This window comes from Palaemon carinicauda, chromosome 25 (genome assembly GCF_036898095.1).
Source record: "Palaemon carinicauda isolate YSFRI2023 chromosome 25, ASM3689809v2, whole genome shotgun sequence".
In the NCBI taxonomy this organism is placed as follows: Eukaryota; Metazoa; Arthropoda; class Malacostraca; order Decapoda; family Palaemonidae; genus Palaemon; species Palaemon carinicauda.
In genome coordinates, this window is record NC_090749.1 from 50,258,288 (window position 1) to 50,273,287 (window position 15,000).

Sequence of the window (15,000 nt, forward strand, 5' to 3'; positions counted from 1 at the left end):
CCCTAATTAAAATTGAACTAATTGAAATGAAAATGATGATAATCATAATAAATATAATAGTAAGAATTACCAACATATATTAAGTCTACGGACGAAACACTTCTGTTTTCATATGCTGACCATGGATGAATCTACTGTAACATTCAGCTAGAGTCTTCGGACAGTGAATCCCCCTTTTCATATGTTGATTGTACAGTAGATGGTGTAAAGTTCAATGTTGATCCAAATTCGTGATCTTGATCCGTATTGCCTCCAAAGCTTCATGGTTTCTTACGAAGCATAACATCTATCCATTGTTAAAATTTAGTGAAAATTCAACTTGTCCATTTTTTGGAGGATGTAATCTTTGAAATTGTGAAAAATGTAAATCCGGATCTAGAATCCAGATCCATATCCGGATTATCCTCAAATTTTGATGAGGTCGTCCGTAACCTAATATCTGTCTGTGGTGAAAATTTTGTTAAAATCATCGAGTAGTTTTGACGTAATCCTCTCTACAGATTGACAGACAGACAGAGAAACAAATATATAGATAAATAAAGCGATTTGATTTTGTAACCTCCTTAGCGGAGGTAATAATGAAAATTATTGATATGAATAGAGTATGCTATGGTTTAGAGAGAGAGAATCTTTTAAATGGGATTATTTTTTTCTAAATGAAAGAAAAATGTAGTACAGTATAATTCATGTGGGAATAAATCTCTTTTGATGATATGTGATACTGAACCTCATACAAGAAATGACAAGACTTTCAATTAATTTCAAGTGGGGCACTACATTATGGATGGTATATTACAGCAGAACTGAATGCAAATGTTTGCACAGTTAATTAAACCAGATATTGATTTCGAGATCTAGAAAAAGGAATTAGATAGAAGTCAAATTCTGTTTTATCAGCCTTTTAAGATGGGAGTCAGCCATTTTCTAACAAACAGGAGAACAATATTCAAAACATGGTAGAATGATTATGAGTACTTATGTCTATTGTTTGAAATGGATCCAGAACTTCAGTAAATCCGTCATTATTAGAGTGCATTACAATTGTGCTCATAAACCGTTGCTCTTGTCCACATCTTTCCATTATTATTACGTCCAAAAATCATCTGAGTGACGTGATATAAATCATAGGTAATTATGATACTTTAATAGTGAACCCACGGGGATGGCGTGCGCAGCACATCCATATACCTCTTGACAGAACAGAGAAACAGAGAGGTATGCGTATTTGCGAGCGAAGAGGGTCACTATGGAGCATAATACATTAGAGGGGCGCAATACAAATCATAGGTAATTATGATATTTTAATAGTGGACCCAGCACGTTCATATACTTCTTGCCAGTAAGATTATGTGCATTTGCGAGCGAAGAGGGTCGTTGCGAAGCAAAAACCATCAGAGAGACGGACGTAATATAAATCATAAGTAATTATGAGTAGGGAAAATGACTAGTTTTGGATCCATATAGCGATAAGGAAATCGATACACAAGGGTGCCCCCCTAACCTAACTCCAGCCCCTCCCTTATCCCCACTGGGTATCTCTAACCTAAGTCCACCCACCTTCTCTTAACCTCATTGACTACCCATAACGTATCTCTCTCTCTCTCTCTCTCTCTCTCTCTCTCTCTCTCTCTCTCTCTCTCTAACCTAACCTAACCTAACCTCTCTAACCTAACCTAACCTAACCCAACCCAACCCAAAACCTAACCTAACCATTCAATCTTAAACCTAACCTAACCTAACTCTAACCTAACCTAACCATTCAATCTTAAACCTAACCTAACCTAACCCTAACCTAACCTAACCATTCAATCTTAAACCTAACCTAACCTAACCATCAAGTGAGTGAAATAATACCTAACTAACCGTAACCTAACCTAACCTAACCTAACCTAACCCAAACCTAGCCTAACCTAACCTAACCTAACCATTCAATCTTAAACCTAACCTAACCTAAGCTAACCCATCAAGTGAGAGAAAAAATACCTAACTACGAGTCTATTATTCAATCTTAAATAGTTATTATGCGAATTATTAAAGTTATCGTTATATTTTGAAATTATTGTTTATTACAATACCCATTATTATTGTTATTGATTAAATCGGGGGAATTCAAGATTTTTATAGCTGGTGGCATTATATTATTTTGTATTACCTGGAATATATATTTCAGGTTGAAACTTCTTGTTAAAAATAAGCAAGTGTTACGACTAATGTCTATCCTTGAACAACCCATTACAATAATAATAATAATAATAATAATAATAATAATAATAATAATAATAATAATAATAATAATACGAATCCATCATCCAACCTAAATAATTATCATGAAAATTATTAAAATTATCGTTATGTTTTGAAATTATTGTTAGTAAAGTTATTACAATATTCATTATTATTATTATTATTATTATTATTATTATTATTATTATTATCATTATTATTATTATTATTATTATTATTATTGTTAGCAGTGTTGGTAAATCTAATTGCTTATCCTATTATCTTTCTTTGATACAATAACACCTGAATAAACAGATTTAGGAATGTTACTCCTCGTGACGATTTGTCATATTTCTCGTGATGATGATAAGCCACGATATTTGATACGATAACACCCACATGACTGAACGTCTGTGTGTCATCTTTCTCTTGGTTAGGATAAGAAGCCTCGCCCCAGTAATTTATCTCAAAATAGATGAACTCTATGGTTAATAAAATCAGAAATGGAATATTTCCGTAGTATTTTATTTTATGTGATATACAACCAGACTAATTTTTTTTTATATGCATGTATTTCTCATTTCTCCTACTTATACTTAATACATATTTATATAAATATATATATATAATTAATCGTAGTCAAATAGAAAATAACCGATGTGTGGGTTCAGAATTCTCCTACGATGCTAAAGAATGAAACAATTAACACGTGAAACTCATGACGACAGCTCAACTAAGGAATGAATTAATCCTATGAATAATTCACGACCCTAATTAATAAATGAATAAAAAAAGAAAATAAAGATTAACTCGCCTGTCATGGATATAAATGAACTTGCGCCAACCAGGGACATACCCTATTAAGACTATTTGTAATAATCAAACTTAGAAATGTCAATAAGCATCCCTCATTCTGATGCATTCTTTATATGTAATCGCTCTTTTTTTCCCCCTTTCCAATCAGAGTAGCATTTCCTGGTCCATCATTCAGCCTTATAATATTATAACTGGTAGAAAGCATGGTGTTTACTTTCTGTAACGTATGCCATACCCCATAATGACTATCCGAATGTATGAAGAATAAACATATAACTCGCACTTTTACGATGAATCTAGTTGTATCGGTGTCATGAATTTGAATAATTCAAAGGATTTATTCCCCTTGAAGAAAGCCAGGAAGTGTTTACTGTATATCTCCGGGGAAACACTACATCTATAAATAATATGATATAATTTTCAAGTGACTTAGCTACATAAAAGCACACCCAGTCACCCATGCTATTAATGTTTGAAGAGGTTTCCAACGTATTTGCGATGGTGATAGCCTCCTCCCTGTATGACCCAAAGGTAATACCTCTCATATGATCAGGAGAAAATAAGCCTAGGTATTTCCCTAATTTGTTCACCCTCCCGCTTAGAGCTCTATCCTGCTCTCTTGCATCTATCAGTCCTAAGCCCTCCCATCACCATAAATAATTCTGTCCGCATCAATCGATGAAATACCCGTAGTAACATGATGACACGGGCGTTATTACTGCTGTACTAAATTTTAAAAGGATTTGCATACTCGCAGACTTCTCTTACTGGTAGAGCTTCTGTCAGATCCTCATGTAGGAAATTAAATTTAAACAATGGTTCTCCTCTCCGTAAAACTATTCAGGGATATGATATTCTCATGGTCTATGCTAATATGCCTGCATAACTTTCTCCGGAATGGTGCATTTATATTATAAATGGTACTTCCGTTAATGGTGATATGTATACTATTTACATTTGCATTGTGGAAGAATAAAAGAATAGTAGTTTTCTTGTATAATCCCCTGTAAGTGTCTCGTATCAATTAGTGCCATTGTCATCTTGTATGGAATATGTGAACCAAACGTACGTCCGATAGAGAGACTTGATGAATATATATTATAAAGGCTTTGGTATTAGTGACTGATTCAATACAGCCATTGCGTTATAATGACGAGTGACACGATCTATCCATGACTTCGATTGCTGTATTGTTAAGTTATTTAAATGTCCCTCTTTATCCGCGTTCATAACTCAACTCTCATTCGCCAGCTTTAATCGAATTCTCAGATTGACAGAATCTATTAGATACATGACAATACTTGCTAAATCTAGTAATTTCTGGAACTAAGTGTTAATTCCATAAATGTTGAACTTCAGCGCCTGCTTAACTCTACTGTGATTTTCTTTCATTCAATCCTTTACGAATATTATTTTCCAAATGTGGAAGAGAATCCAAGGAGAATCAATGTTTGTGAGCTAAATTGCGAGGCTGATATTATGTTATTACTACGTAAACGCTAATTCAGTCAATAATTTACCCGTTTTTTCTAGTAATATGCAAACACAACTGGTCAGTGAAGTTGGTCTGTAATCTTTTGGATTACTGGGACCTTTTCTGGCTTAGTTATCGTTAATATTATTGTCTGTTTACATGTATTTGGAAGTAATTGTTCAAATATTATTGTCTGTTTATATGTATTTGGAAGTAATTGTTCAAAGATGATTGTAAAACTCTCTTGGTAGGCCTTTGCCAAAGGGGGTGGGGGGGCTAAATATCTCATCATATCGAAATTTATATTATCTTTACTAGGGGCTGGTGAACTTCCTCGCTTTCGTTAAACATAAGTAATAAAGGTTTTCACTGAAACGATATCGTAAGTTTTAAGCTTTACAATAAGTGGAAATAATCAATATAAACATTAGGCAACGCATTCCTAACGAAACATATATGCTAAATGTGTATAAGAAATGCAGGTAAATAAAATGGCAATAATAATAATCTTAAGTAGAACTAAATGATTATAATAATAATAATCCTTCTAACCTACAATTTGATAATGTAAATTCCAGCTCCTCTTTAGCAAAGCTTTTATTGTGATAGATATCTTCACCGCGTCAAAATTATGTGCAATTGCTTCTCCTTTTCTTTTGAAGGATCGAAAGTGGGCATTCAGATTATTAATGCTATTTATGCTGTCAATATTTCGCCCAATGAAATTTGAGATTGCTCGTGCATCATGAACCCAATATGCATTAATGCATGTCTTCCAGGCCTGCTAAAGGAACCAATATTTTTTTTTTCTTTTTTTTTAATTTCTGCTAGACGCATTCTTTTACCACGGTATTATCCTGCTTTTATTGCTTCTTTTCGAAAATGTAGCCAAATCTTATTAAAATACGGTTTTAATACACTCATTTCTATTGCTATATCAATGCGTTTGTTAATTGATTTCTCCTAACATTAGGGGACCAGTACACAAATTTTAAAATCCTTTATTCAAAGTTTATAATTTTCTTTCAATCGCGCGCTTTTCTTTTATTAACTGGGTTATTGTATCTGACCACCAAGGAACTGAGCGTTTCATGTTTGGACATTAGTCAGAGATACATTTGTCTGGCGCTTGTGTGATGAATTTCACAAAGAACCCTTTGTTGTCATAAAGATACATGGCTTTATGCCATATGCTACTTATGCACTATTTCAAGAGCGATTAGCCTACTTGTAAAAGTAATAGCTAAAGAAACTTTATTTCAAAAGAAATTACTATAAACTATTTTCAGCTGAATTGCAATAGAGAAATCGCCCACCTCATCTCTTTGTAATCTGTTGTCTTGACCTATTTACCACAGCCTAACCGATGATTATGAATCGAATCATCAAAATTAACAGGAAAAGTAGATATTTTAGCGATAAAATTGAATTCCCTTGAGATATCTGAGTTTGATTTACTGTATTAACCGAGCTAAATTTGCTGATTTTTGGAAAGTGTTCACCCTTTAGTTTCGTCAAGTTCATGTTTTATCAAGGTAATTAATCGTTGTGAACATGAGTGTATAGATTATATAATGCAAATCTCAATTAGTAATAAGGTGAAAAAATTGCCAAACTTCTTACAGGAAACAGAAAGTGAACCCTTAGAAACACGACACAGCGTGACGTTTTCGTCATAATTTTTTATTTTTATATATTTTTTTTCTTAGACGTTCTGCTAATACTACTGAACTGTTAGATTTCACCCTTCCAAAGAAGGTTAAATTACGAAACTTCACCTTTTTAATGAAGATTTAATGCCTAGACTTCTACCTTTAAATAAGGTTGAATTACTAAACTTCACTCTTTTAATTAAGATTGAATGAATAATAATCTTTAATGAAGACTGAATTGATAAACTTCAGCCTCTCAATAAAGAGTGAATGGTTAAACTTCCACCTTTAATGAAGGTTGCATGGTTAAACCTCACCGTATTAATTAAGATTAAATGGCTAAACATCACCCTTTTTTTAAGATGATATGGCTAAACTTCACCCTTTTAATGAATAATTAACAGATAAACTTCCCCCTTTTAATAAAGATGGAATGGCTAAACCCCTCCTTTTTTAACGAAGCGTGAATGACTAATCTTCACCCATTTTTAAACATTAAATGATAAACTTCACCCTTTTAATAAAGATGGGATGGCTAAACACCCCCCTTTTAACAAAAAGTGAATGACTAATCTCCACCCTTTCAATGAAGATTAAATGGATAAACTTCAACCTTTTGATAAAGATGGAGTGGCTAAACTTGACCCTTTTATTGAAGATGGAAAGGCTAAACTTCACCCTTTCAAAAAAGATTAAATAGATAAACTTCATCCCTTTAGTAAAGGTTAATTGGATAAACTTCACCCTTTTAATAAAAATGGAATGGCTAAACAACACTCTTTTCAAGAAGATTGAATGGCTAAACTTCACCTTCTTAATTAAGATTGAATGAAATTTCTCTGAGGTTGCTCGTAAACGATTTCAGCTCTCAAATAGCGGCATATATTTAAACCTGTTATTATCCGGGTATCCAATTAATACTTTCAAGATAGAAGAGTTCTTTTTTAAAACATTGAAAGTTTTCAGTATTTTCATTAAAAAAAATATTATTTTATGAGATTGCTCTTCTATTCATTGAACCACACTCCTTTTTACCAATTATATGTTTTGAAAGGGAAGCAAAACCGCGGTAGGCATATTTTTTTTTTTTTTTACATCCAGAAGGAATACTTTTAAGGAGGAGTAGCGATTGGAAGTTAAGCAGGGGTGTGCTTTTATGTAGCCAAATCAACTGAAAAATATATCATATCTTTTTCATAGATATGGTGTTAGCCCAGAGATATACAGTAAGCGTTCAAACACTTTTAATCTATAACGACATCATTATCCTATCTTAATAAATTATGACTGTAATTCACATATTTTTATATATCTTTTTCGTGTGTGTATGTTATTGAAGGTTTCTTGATTTAATGTTATTTGTCTTTATCTATTCAATTCTTATAAAGTTAGCTATTCTACAGATGCCTAGATGGGATGATTGTATCTAATTTTAGCTTTAATAATAATAATTTATCGTGTATTTCGACTTGAAACCCTTATTTCTTTTATCATAAGAAGCAGTTTATACTACATTCATCCTCTTTAGACCTGTATCAGTTGAAATTTTAGGAGTGTTTGCTAATATAATCTCCCTTATGCAATATTGATAAGTGAAAGGGGGAGTTGAAATCTTACATCCATCATTGGAATTTCGTATTCAGTCCTTAAGTCTTGGTGTTATAAATGAGATATCAACATTGTAAACAAAATGTTAATACGGTGTCAGGCCTTTTATAATGTTCATTAAAAGGGTGAAGTTTAGCCATATCATCTTGAAAAGGGGGGATTTTTAGCCATTTTATCTTAATTAATAGGGCGAGGTTTAACCAATGCATATATATACACTCACACATATTGATGTCTGGATTCCTTCTCATACCTCAGGATCAGAGACTCAAGGTGGAACCACCCAGAGACATTAGCTTCAGACCGGTCAGGGAATCGAACCATTTAATTAGTATTGTCACTGTCATGCGGGCTTCCTGGACCTGGGTTCGATTCCCTGGCCGGCCCTTCCTGGACCTGGGTTCGATTCCCTGACCGAAAAATCTATTTTTGGGTGAGATGGCCATGTCGTCCTGATGAAAGTTCCTATAGGGTAGCTTCCTAGGGTATATTACAACTACGGCGATATTCCCAGAGAATTTACCTTAAGGTACCCAGAATTCTAACTCCTGGAGCGAATATCCCTAATGAAAGAACCAGGGATATCGCGAAATATCAGAGGACGTATTCTTGACACGCCACATGGCAATCTGCACCCCGAACAGAGATAACACTTTGAAGGGGTCAATTGGCAAGAAAACGTAAACGAGAAAGAAAAACGAGAGCCGTTCGCAAGGCTCTCTCTTCTCCCGTTTCGTAAGCGTGCATTGCGCCGATCCTGGCGCCATCTGTATTCCTTGTAGCGATACACGAGGTGCTAAAGATACTGTATGTAGGGAGGGGACCTACAGCCCTTTCATAGAAAGGAAAGGGCAGGTCCATCAGGACGACATGGCCATCTCACCCAAAAATAGATTTTTCGCTTCGCTCAAAATCCGTTTTTGGGGCTCAAGCCATGTCGTCCTGATGGAAGTATACCAGAGCATTACTGTATCTGTGGATTCTCAGAACGTGCCGTACTCCCCGGAGGTATTTCCCCGGTCGACTAGACCTAGAGACCTAAGATGTTACAGTTATACATCTTTTCAACTAACCATAAACCATGTTAGAGCTTCCTGCCCCCTACAGGGAAGAGTCCTACTAGATTCTGGAAAAGTCTCGAAGAGTACATATACCTATGTATGAATACCAGGCAAGCCAATATAGTGGTCTCACCCTATATTAAGTAAAGCATAGTTTGTAAAGAACCACTGCGTCAATATGAAATATCGACCAGTTCTCCGCTCAATACTTGTATTGGACAAAGGTTTATATCCGCGTAGGAGGAAACTTGTAAATCCGCCACCGTCCCCTTATGGGATGGAGTCCTCCCGCTAAGGGAAAGCATAAACCAGTGCAACATTAGCTTGCATAAAGGAACAATCTATTAGAATTATTCCAGATAAATATACATAGAATGAATGCTCAATTATTACCAATAAATTGACACAGGTGAAGGAGACGCAAGGTTCTCAAGAACAAGTTTATTGACAGACAATAAATAGACAGGTTAACAACAATTATATATATATATATATATATATATATATATATATATATATATATATATATATATATATATATATATATATATATATATAAGAGGAGGATAACCAAAAATTTAAGCATAAGTATGATAGTGAACAGAAAGTTTATCTGAAAGAAAAACATTAGTGCCACTTTTAACATACCGAAGTATCAAAGTCATAAAAGTCTGTATTACTAATCAGTCACTTTAGCGTTAGAAACGCTCGGCACACATGTCTTGCACTTATGCTAGGTTCACCTTTGGAAGTGGAACAGTCAACGTGGGCAACTCGGTGCCCTCACACTTAGTTTGTAGCACAGTATGTAACTACACCCTCACCCTGGAATTAATCGTCCCAATTAAAACCACTGTTCCTCGCAGAGTTAAACAGCAGGGTTAACGACGCAACCCACTGCTACCACAGATCTCTTTAGTTGCTCCACTTGCTTCACATAGTGACGAAAGAACACTCTGGAAGACTTCCAGCCAGTGTATGAACGAAGATGTTCAAAATCCATACAATTAAAGAAATTTAAGGATGAGGCAACTTTCCTCGGATCGTGACCTGCGGGTGTACTGTCAGGATCCACTCTGCGAATAAAATATGTGATTTTCGCCCTGAGTTGTTTCAGTCATAAATTTGAGCCTGATGTTTCTCCCCTGAATAGTTGACCACCCTTGAAGTCTGAAGTTCTACGAAGATAGACCTTTAGGCATTCTACTGGACATAGAGATGCATCTTCTTTCAGAGGGCAGATTCTCCAGGGACCCCACTTGTTGGTGGGTAACTCGTTCTTGGCGAGAAACGTAGGATCCGGAAACAGGTTCAGCTCTCCCCCATCCAGGAACTGAACACGCCCTTCCTCTCTCGAGAGGCTACAATCTCACTAACCCTGGCCCCGGACGCGAGTGCAAATAGGAAAATAACTTTTTGGGTCAAATCCTTTAACGCACACTCCTCATTGTTCAACAGTGAAGCGAAATGAAGAACTTTATCTAAAGACCATGAAATGGGCTTTGGAGGTGCTGAAGGTCGGAGCCTAGCGCAGGCTTTCGGGACTTTATTAAAGATCTCGTTAGCGAGGTCGACCTGGAAGGCATATAGAATGGGTCTTGTCAAAGCAGACTTACACGTTGAAATCATGTTAGCTGCCAACCCTTGACCATGGAGGTGGACGAAGAAAGATAAGCAGAAGTCCGTCGAGATTTCCTGCGGATTCTTCGCCTTGACAAAGGCCACCCATTTTCTCCAAGATGACTCATATTGCCTTCTAGTAGATTTGCACTTATATTCCTCTAGGAAGTCTATGCTGGCTTTCGAAATCCCGAAACGTTTTCTCACCGCTAGGGAGAGAAAATCATGAGCTGCAGGGTCCGGGTTTTCTGTAATGAAGCGCAGACAGTCGACTTCTGGACTCGCTGGGTCAGAACTGGATCTGGTAGCGGTAGAAACTTCAACCGTAGTTCCAATGCCAGGGGGAACCACACGCTGTTCGGCCACTTGTGGGCCACTATTGCCGCTATTCCCTTGAAGGATCTCAGTTTGATGAGGACCCTCAACAGAAGGTTGTGAGGAGGGAACAGATAAATCCTGGACCATCTGTTCCAGTCGAGGGACATCGCGTCCACTGCTTCCGCCAAGGGGTCCTCGTACGGGGACACGTACAGGGGCAACTTCTTGTTGTCTTTCGTCGCAAAGAGGTCTATCTGCAGTTCTGGGACTTGACTCAAGATGAAGGAGAACGATCCTGCGTCTAGGGACCATTCCGACTCTATCGGTGTGAACCTGGATAGAGCGTCCGCTGTCACATTGCGGACTCCTTGAAGGTGAACTGCCGACAGGTACCACTTCTTCTTTTCCGCCAATCGGAAGATGGCCAACATCACCTGGTTGAGATGTGGCGACCTTGATCCTTGTCAATTCAAGCATCTCACAACTACCTCGCTGTCCAGCACCAACCTTATGTGGATCGAGTGACGCGGGGAGACTTTCTTTAAGGTAAGGATCACTGCCATAGCTTCTAGAAAGTTTATGTGAAAGGTCTTGAATAGATTGGACCAAGTCCCTTGGGCCTTTTTCCGATGAGAGTGACCTCCCCACCCCTCCTTCGAGGCGTCTGTGTGAATCGTCACTGACGGGGGAGGTGGCTGAAGAAGTACCGACTTCTTTAGATGTCTGGCTTGGGACCAAGGCCTGAGCAGAGTACGTAGACGAAGCGGAACTGGTCTTCTCAGATCTCTTCGCGCGTTTGATGCATAACTTCTCCAAACTCCGGTTGCATCCTTTAGCTGTGCTCTTAGCACCGGGTCTGTTACCGAAGCAAACTGGAGAGAACCCAGTACTCTCTCCTGTTCGCGTCTTGATATGCTTTCGGAATCTAGAAGTCTCTTGACAGAACCAGCTATCTCCTTCCCTTTCTTCGCCGGGATGGAGAATTGGTGTGACATTAGGTCCCAGTGGATTCCCAACCACTGGAACTTTTGAGATGGAGAAAGTCGAGACTTTTTTCTGTTGATCTTGAAGCCTAGATACTCTAGGAACTGTATCACCTGCAGGGAAGCTTGCAAGCATTCTGTCTTGGATGCTGCCCACACCAGCCAGTCGTCCAGGTAGGCTACCACCTGAATTCCCTTTAGGCGTAATTGTTTGAGAGCTACGCTCGCAAGCTTCATGAAGATCCTTGGGGCTATATTTAGCCCGAATGGCATGGCTCTGAAGGCGTATAGTCTTCGTTGTAGCTTGAACCCTAGGTAGGGGGAGAGTCGACGGTTGATTGGAACGTGCCAATAGGCGTCTGACAAGTCTATGGAGACGGTAAATGCCCTCTTGGGCAGTAAGGTCCTTATGTGTTGCAGTGTTAGCATCTTGAACTTGCAGTTCACTATGAACTTGTTGAGTGGCGACAAGTCCAGAATGACTCTGAGTTTTTCCGAGTCTTTCTTGGGAACACAAAACAGCCTCCCTTGGAATTTGATGGACTTTACCCTTCGGATCACTTTTTTCTCCAACAGTTCTTGGATGTACTCCTCCAGAACGGGGGTGGAGTGTTGGAAAAACCGAGGTCACGGGGGTGGAGTGCTGTACCAGCTCCAGCCCAGTCCATTCTTGAGTAGGCTGTGGGCCCAGGGATCGAAGGTCCACCGATCCTGAAAACTTTGAAGTCTCCCTCCTACCGGTATCATCTCACTTGGACTGCTGTCCTGAGGTCTTGCCTCCCTGCCCGCGACCACCCCTGAATCCCCTTCCCCTTGAGGGGCGCCTAGACGAGCCTCTGGCTGCTCCTCTAGGCTTTGGGTTGAATGCCGGGGACTGTGCCGACACGGCCTGGGGTAACCACTGGAATGTGGTCGGGGTTTGTGCCACCATCTGGGGCACTGAAGGCATCGGCAATTGCTGTTGCTGTCTAAATGACTTGGCTGGCCGAGACGGTAGCCTAGTCCTCTTAGTCTTCCTCTTTGGTTGGGGACCCTCATCCGGGGAAGACTTTCTCTTGATAGACAGGCCCCACTTCTGGAGAAGGTTCCTATTCTCCGTGGCGGCCTTATCAACAACCTCCTTGACCGATTCGCTAGGGAAAAGGTCTTTGCCCCAAATGTTGGAGGAGATTAGTTTCCTTGGCTCGTGCCTCACCGTAGCCGAAGTGAACACGAACTCCCTACAAGCTCTCCTCGCCCTGACGAAGCTGTAAAGATCCTTCGTCACTGTGGCCAGATGAGTCTTGGCCACTACCATGAACATCTCATGGACCTTGGGGTCACTTGCCATCGTCTCAAGAGTGGTCTGAAGAGACATTGAGGCAGCCAGTCTTTCTTTCGTCTCGAGCTCTCTCCGCAAAAGAAAGTCAGACAGCTTAGGGAGGTTCTCGCCGAACTGACGTCCGGCAATATCAGCCTCCAACTTTCCGACTGAGAAGGTAAGATGGACGTCCTTCCAGTCCTTGTGGTGCAAAGGTAGGGCCAGCGACAAGGGTTTACACTCCTCCAAGGAGGGGCAAGGCTTGCCAGCCTCGACTGCTTTTAACACAGCCGCAAACCCTTTCTGCAAAAAGGGGAAGGCTCTAGCAGGAGAAAACACAAAGGAAGGGAGCTTCTTACTCAATGCAGCCACCTTTGAGTTCGTGAAGCCCCTCTCTTTCATCGAAGATGAAAGCAAAGCTTGAGCCTTAGCATGGTCCATCACTATGACCTCCTTCAGCTCTGTCTCCACCTTTGAAGCTGGTTCCTTCCTCAACCAGACATAACAGTCCGGATATGACCCTTTGCTGGGCCAGAATTCCACCTCCTCTAGGGGAACTGAACCCAACTTATCCGACATGACTATCTTTCCGATCGTCATCGGCATGTGCTCAGCATATCTCCATGGGTTAGCATCTAAGCACAAGGGAAGGTCTTTCACGTTGAGCCTTTTCTGGGGCCCACGTGATGCTGCAAGCTTCTGCATCTGCAGTTCCATTGCAGCCGCCTTCTCATTATTCTCCTTCTGAAATTTGTTGGATCATTCCAACAATGGAGGAGAGGGCCTGTCCCAGCTCTACTGGGAGAGCGGATGATGTTGAGGGAATAGGTTCAGGGATCTGAACCGGAGCAGCCGACACCTCGTCGGCCTCTTCCTCTACAATGTCTGGGGCTTGATTTTCATCCTGGCATTCTGCCAGGAGGTCTTCCTCCAGACGTTCGGACACGTCTGACATCCTGTCGTCCAACTGGATGTCTTGCAAGGCGACCGCGACTTCAGCATCCACCGGGATCTGAACTGGGGGGATCTCCTCTTGAGGCTGAGGAATCACTGCATCAGCTGATGCCCTGGGGAAAAGGTAAGCCCTCATCTTTTCACTTGGAAGATAAGGTCCAGAGGTGTTCTTCTGGAAGCCCCTTACCCAGGTACGAAGCTTCTCCCTTGCTATATCCCTTGATTCCGCCGTCCTAGGGGAATCAAAAGCCTCAGTAATCAGGTTAGAGCACACGGTACATACCTGAGGGTCCCAATACCGGAGATCACCCTTGGAGACAGCGCATGCTGCGTGCCTCCTACATAACTCATGTCCACAGAAGTTCTTGCTGCGGACGTTGCAGAAAACACTTCTGCACTTCGGATGGTCCTCCTGTAAAGAGAAGAAATTTCCATGAGTATCAAGTGAACTACGTATCACTGGATATGCACAGTTAAGCATAACAAAACAGAAAGGAAAGACACACACCTGTGTTTCCCGCACAGCCAATTGTTGCAGCCTTCCAGATAATAAAATCGTATGGTTAATCTGTCCTAGAGTAACCAATGAAAAATTTCCAGAGGAAACAGGTGTAGCTCACACCTAAGGTATGATTTTAAAATACCGGATAATAGACAAGAAAGAACTCACTTTCTTATCTGTAAGGCAACACCAAAGGGCTGTGCAAGACAACAGAAAAGTTTTAGAAAACACAGTGTTGTACCAATACTATACTATAGTTTTCTCCCTACAGTATATGCTATACTGAAGAATACTGGTACAGTATAGAAGGTAATGTGCCAGCCGGCACACACCATAACTAGCTTTAAAGTATACTACTTAACAGCTATAAAGCGGCAGAACGCTGGTTCAAATGCCTGTGCCGGCCGGCAGTAACTGCCGGGCAGCAACAGCCAATGTCGGCCGGCAACTACACAAGGTAGCACCCGGCTGCCGGCCACCGCTCGTAGC